The sequence below is a fragment of the Castanea sativa genome, chromosome 4 (genome assembly GCF_040712315.1).
Source record: "Castanea sativa cultivar Marrone di Chiusa Pesio chromosome 4, ASM4071231v1".
Taxonomy (NCBI): Eukaryota; Viridiplantae; Streptophyta; class Magnoliopsida; order Fagales; family Fagaceae; genus Castanea; species Castanea sativa.
Window position 1 is genome coordinate 19,278,839 of NC_134016.1, and position 5,736 is coordinate 19,284,574.

Consider the following 5,736-nt stretch of genomic DNA (forward strand, 5'->3'; position numbering starts at 1 on the left):
TCATCCCTCCATTGTGCCATTCTTCAAGTATTCATGTGGGATTGCTCTTTAGTTACTTTAGCAAAGTGTAGAAATTTGAAGTTTGTAAAAGATAAGTTCCAGGGATCCCTTGAAGTAATTAAAGGTCTTTGCGGTAGTTTGACTGATAGCCATCCAATTATTTTTCATTGGGCCAGTCTGAAAGGTGGCAACCTCAACCTTGTTGAGCTTTTTTATCAGGCAGGGCATTTAAGATGGCGTTCTCCCTGGGAGTTCAGCCCCGGGTTTGCTTGCGACTCTGTTTTAGCTTCTTTTCTCACTTCTCCAAGGAACACCTTTGATTTGCGCTAGGGTGATGAAGGCAATTTGGCTTATTTAGCTTATGTTAGCCCTTCTTGGCTTTCGGTGCCCTCCTCTAGTGGCCCCAGATACACACATTACTCAGCACACCTCTGGAAATTTGGCTTCGATCAAGACATCCCTCCAGTTTTCAAGGATATAGTACCCTCTCTCCCTTCGCTAGATCCATTCCTTAGGCTTCAGGCCTTCTCCTACTGGTCGCGGAGAAGTCCTCAGTTTGTGGTTCCCAACTCCCAAAGGGGAGTCTTTGCTTCTAATGGTTTTGCTGGCTATTGGAGATGAGTACGAAAATCTTTTGTTGATTATGTTGGTCTAGGAAAAATTGAGAGAGTTCCCAATTCTGATATTCTTTCTGCTCCCACTGCTAACAAGCGCCTATCCCTTCCCACTGCTAAAATTGTATTTGCTGCCATAAGCAGAAAGACAGTATTTGCGAAGTGGCATGCCTCTACGGGTGGTTGGGTGTGTTATGCACAGGATTTTCTAGAAACTTGGTCAGGATGTGACCTCATTGTTGGTGCTTCTTCTGAGGTGCCAATTAAAAGAGGGGCTGTAAAGGCAATTGGTGCCACTACTCCCATAGGTAAAGGTAAAGAGAAAAAGATCAAGCAAGAAAAGGTTGAGCAAGCTGAACTCGAGGAAGGTGTTGAGGGCACCGAGACCGGCTCTGAAACCAAGAAGAGAAGGACTGCGAGGTCCCAGAAGCAATTTGTAATTTTTTAGGAACCCGAGAGAGTGAGTTCCCCGGTAGTGGGAAAAGAAGTTAGGCGTTCTTTAATTCCAAAGTCTCGAGTGAAGACTAAGGTAGAGTCCTCTCTCTCTCAGGTTCTTGTGAGTTTTTCAGCCCAAGGTTCCTTGGGATCCTTTGATCTTGTACCCCAGTCTCCCTTGGGACCCTCTAGGTGTACCCGTAGCAAATAAAAGACCATTGGAGACTCTGTACAGAGAGAGAGAAGGGCAAGACCTCTTTCCTTCTTCTCTCTTTTATTTTGCAGTAACTTGTCATTGTTGTTGCAGTGTCTTTCTCTTTTTCTTTGAACTGATGAGTGACTATTTTCTTCCTTGTAGTCCAAGCACAAGTCAGACCCCAAGAAAGGCAGGAGTCAATCATCTGGTGATGATGTGGTGTGGCCTTCTTCGTGCCTCTCTCTGTTTGTTTCTACCCTTTTTTGGTATTGTGTGTTGTTAGGATTAGTGCCCTTAAATCCTATTGTATAATACTATGTATGACATTATGTATGACACTGTGTATAACTTAATATTGTGATTGATAAAGTTGTTTTATTATTATCTAAAATAATGGTAACATGAATATAGGACATTATCATATAATCCATTAGATGCATAGTATGTGATTTATGTGAAAAGTCACAGAAGATATAAATCACAAGTTCTTTGTAAAGTCAGAATTATAGTTCGTAGTCGGTGATGAAATTGGGTATTTCATCTGCGAAGACTATAACATATCAACTAAAATGATTTGTCTTGATCTTGAAAATGTAGACTTCTAGTGGATATGTTGATATGTTTTAAGAGTTAAGACATATTGAACTGGACCGTTGTGAGATTTATTATTCTCCTAACGACTGTTAAATGAATAATAAATATCACGACTTCTATTTACATGAACTCTTAATCCTAAGAGGATAATGGACTTGATCATGAAATATAGGTTGCTTTGATATATAAGGAGTGAGATTTAAGGTAACGGTCAAAACCTCAGTATGTTGGGAAGCCACATTTAATGTTGATGGAATATATATTCTCAAGATGGAATTCATAGTCTCTTAACGGAAATATAAGATATTCCCTTGAGATAGGTTTAATGGATTCAGTTATTCAAAGAGTTAAGCCTAGCCACTTTGGTAAGAAGTTACTAAAGTATATATTTATGAAATTGGATTTCATAAATATATGTTGAATAATTTTTTAAACGATTAAACCGAGTACTCAAGGATAAGATATAGTAATTTACAAAGTGGCAGTCTACTTTCATGACTTTGTATTACTACGAATATTTTATGAAGGAGTTGCATGTATAATAAAGTCTTGGGATATAATTTATAAATAAGGCCTAGAGTGCAACTATATTTATATAGTGGTATTAAATATAGTTAATGGTAACTTTGAATTTGTCAAGAGTTGACAGAAAAGCTTAAGGCTCGTTGGAGCTAGTATCTTATCGGTCCCTTTTGGTCCCACTCCAAGTCACATACTAAAGCCCAATTGGAAATGCTCAAAAGTCTAGCCTAATTAGATAATCAGTTATAAGGAGAGAAACATATAGAATTTTAATGTATGAAAAAGAGAGACATCATTGTGAAATGGTGTGTATGTGAGAGTGAGACACTATCATTCTTCCTTTGAAACCGATTGAGAGACCACACATCTTGGGCGTAAAGTGGAATTGAAGTGAAGATTAAAAGTATTCCCGAGTACTTCTGATTCTTGTTTTGAAATTCATCGCACTAAGGTACGCTCTCTTGTTCTAGAATTCTGAAATTTACATAGTACATGTTATTAATCGCGAATGAAGTAGATTTATTGATTTTCCGCTGCATATGTTATGTATGTGATACAAACATGTATTTTCCATCATGTGCTTACACATATTTTTTTTGCAGGTGGAGGTACCCCCTCCCACAACTTGCAGGACTGTGGAGAAAGAAGTGGTTACTGCTCCTTCTGCTAGTTTCCCAGGTGTGGAAGAGGAGGCCCCTAGTGGTGGTATAACTGAGGAACCTAGGCAGCCAATGTAGGGTGTCTAGTCTACTCCGTCTACTGTTCCCCTAGCTACTCAGGATCCTGAAGCTTCTCAGCCCCCTGTTTCCCAAGATCCCCAGCCTGAGCAGACTTTTAGTGATGCGAACCTCAATCGACACGCTTTGAGACCCAACAAAAATATTGGAATATTTAACCCAGGAAAGCTAAAAATCAGATATTTGATAGAAACCCTGACCCAACGTTTATAATCGAAACGCGAACCAAAGGTATAAGTTGACCTTGACCCAATGATTATAAAGAATCACGAACCAAAGGTATAAAGTTTGAACGCCACAAGGAAGAATCCTTGATAAGTTCACAGTTCTTGAAGAACCAAAAGAGAGCAAAGCCTCACCTTTTCTGAATTTTATTCAACAATAATCTGAAAAACGTTTACAGACTTCAGAGCCTATTTAAGGGCTCCAGAAAACTTGACAGACAAGAAAATATATTCTAAAATAACTCCTAATTGATACCTTACCATATCAGGAATCAAGTTTGACCTAAAAAGCATTAAATGCACCTAAAAACAAGGAAAATACCTAAAAACGTACTAAATAATAAAACCCTAAATAAAAGTTGATTTGGTCTGAAATTAGCAGATCCAAAATAGGAAAAAATCTACCTTAGCTAATATAGAGCTGGAAAGTCAATCAGCCATTAATTCATGCCATAAATCACTCCCAATTAAGCCAGATCAGCCCTAAGTAGCTTGAATTAAATTGATTACACTTTTAACTTCCTTTGGGCCAAGCTTGGAATATCCTGCGTTAGAATCAGCCCAAATCTCTTGAATCAGCCATTAAGTGCTTCTTGGATCTTCTTAGATCTTGCTCTTGTAATAGGCCCAACTGGAACGTGCAATGGATCCTCGAATGCTTGTTGATTCTCATCATTTAGTCCCACCAAAACTGTGTCACTTGATCCTATGTTAACCCATGGGGGGCGCATCTCCGTCCATACAAGCTGGTGAGCCCCCATTCTTCTCTTATAAAAAAAAAAAAAGCTTAATCTTGTTTTTCTTTTATCTTTTTCTTTTTTAGATTTCCCTTTTTCTCTTCCCCTTTTAGGTCAAACCAGTGCTCGATCTGCCCCTGAGGTCACTTCTTCTTTGGAATCAGAGGATTCTGAAGGTGCGTGTTATTCTCCTTTTACTATGCTTCCTCCTCCCCCCTTTTATGCTTTTCTTTTGCCTTTTCCTCCTATGGCGAAGCCCCCCAGTATCATTTCCTTCCTTTAGCCATTTTGCTAAGGTTTCCTCACCCATTCTTCAACGTGCTGCGTGTTCTCTCACAGAGTCCTCCAAGAAATCAGAGCAAGAGGAGGAAGCCCCACCACAGGAAGCCGATACTGGTCCTCTTTTTTCTTTTCTTTTTTTTGCTTTTTTTACTTTACCCTTTTCTTTCTTGGCTCTATCCCCCTTTTTGAACTATGCCTACTTTTGCAGGTATTGACACAAGTGCTAGAGATCCTGAGTTCGTGGTTCCTGAGGTGGCTGTAGGATCTGCTTAAATTGCAAAATCTCAGGCAGGGACCCCTCAAACTATCTAGAAGGTTGACAATTCCCTAATCCCTACAAGTGGAGATGTAATAATGGGGGAGGCTCCAGAAGTGGCTATTTCAGATCCTGACTCGAGGTTCCCTGCCTTCCTAGCCCACTTTGACCTTTTGGAGTTCAACAACCTCCCCGCAAGCCATTTTCATCACTTTGGGCCTTCCTATGACAACTTCTTGCGCTTCTCCGTGCCAGTGGAGGGTTTGCCATTGCTAGTGGGGTAGCTCATGGTCCATGGAGACTTTACCAGTGGTTTTAGGGGAAGTGTGTTTTTGGGCAACATTCTGATGGAGCTGTTATGTGTCATGCTGATCTCCCTGAGGGATTCCTCCCTTGGCTCCTTATCTGAAGAGAAGCTTTTGGAATGGAGGGGAGTGGAGCAGGATCTTTTAGAAGCAAAGTTCAACCTATCCTTCTTGTTGGAGCATTTGCGTTCACTGGCCCACATGCTATTCCAGAGGCAGGCTTCCATGAGTATAGATGTTGAGATTGCTGCTACTGAGGAGGCTCTAGCTTGTGCTCATAAGGTTTTGCAGGATTTGAAAGTTAAAAGGCAAAGGGTTTTTTCTTCTTCAACTGTCCCTGCCATTTCTCCAGATGGTTCTTTACTGACAGGCCTCATTCCTTAGCCTTTTCCCTTTTTTTTAGCTAGTTCAGATGTGTATTTTTCAATCAATTTGGCCTGTATAATTTTATCTTTTCTCGTTGAACATAGTTCCTAGCTTTTCTCATTTTCTGTGGTATGGATCTGTATTTGTGTTGTCTTCTCTTTTTTTCAAGACTACTTCTATCTTTCAATAGTATATGGATCTGTTCTTTTTTCTTTTTTTTTTGCATTGAGTCCTGGGCCATGGTCCCTACAAATCTTACTGTAGATCCTGGATCAGGTACCCTAGTGGTTGCTTTACTGCGCAGGTACTGAACTGGGTACATTGGGTGCTTTCTTTCTTTTCTTTTTTCTTTTCTTTAAGTCCCAGATCTTGAACCAGGCATGCCTTCTTTCGTCAAATACTGGGCTAGGTATCCTGGGCACTCATTTTTTCCTGTGATCCTAGGCCATGTATTTTGAGCTAATTGTG

At 40.1% G+C, this 5,736-nt stretch overlaps 1 long non-coding RNA gene across 1 annotated transcript; it reads left to right on the forward strand.

Annotated features, from left to right (window-relative positions):
• The first annotated feature begins 4,164 nt into the window (after positions 1-4,164).
• Positions 4,165-5,460, forward strand: LOC142632104 (uncharacterized). Its single transcript, XR_012843729.1, has 2 exons — positions 4,165-4,455; positions 4,550-5,460. It is a non-coding gene; the product is annotated as an uncharacterized LOC142632104 (long non-coding RNA).
• Positions 5,461-5,736: the final 276 nt, after the last annotated feature.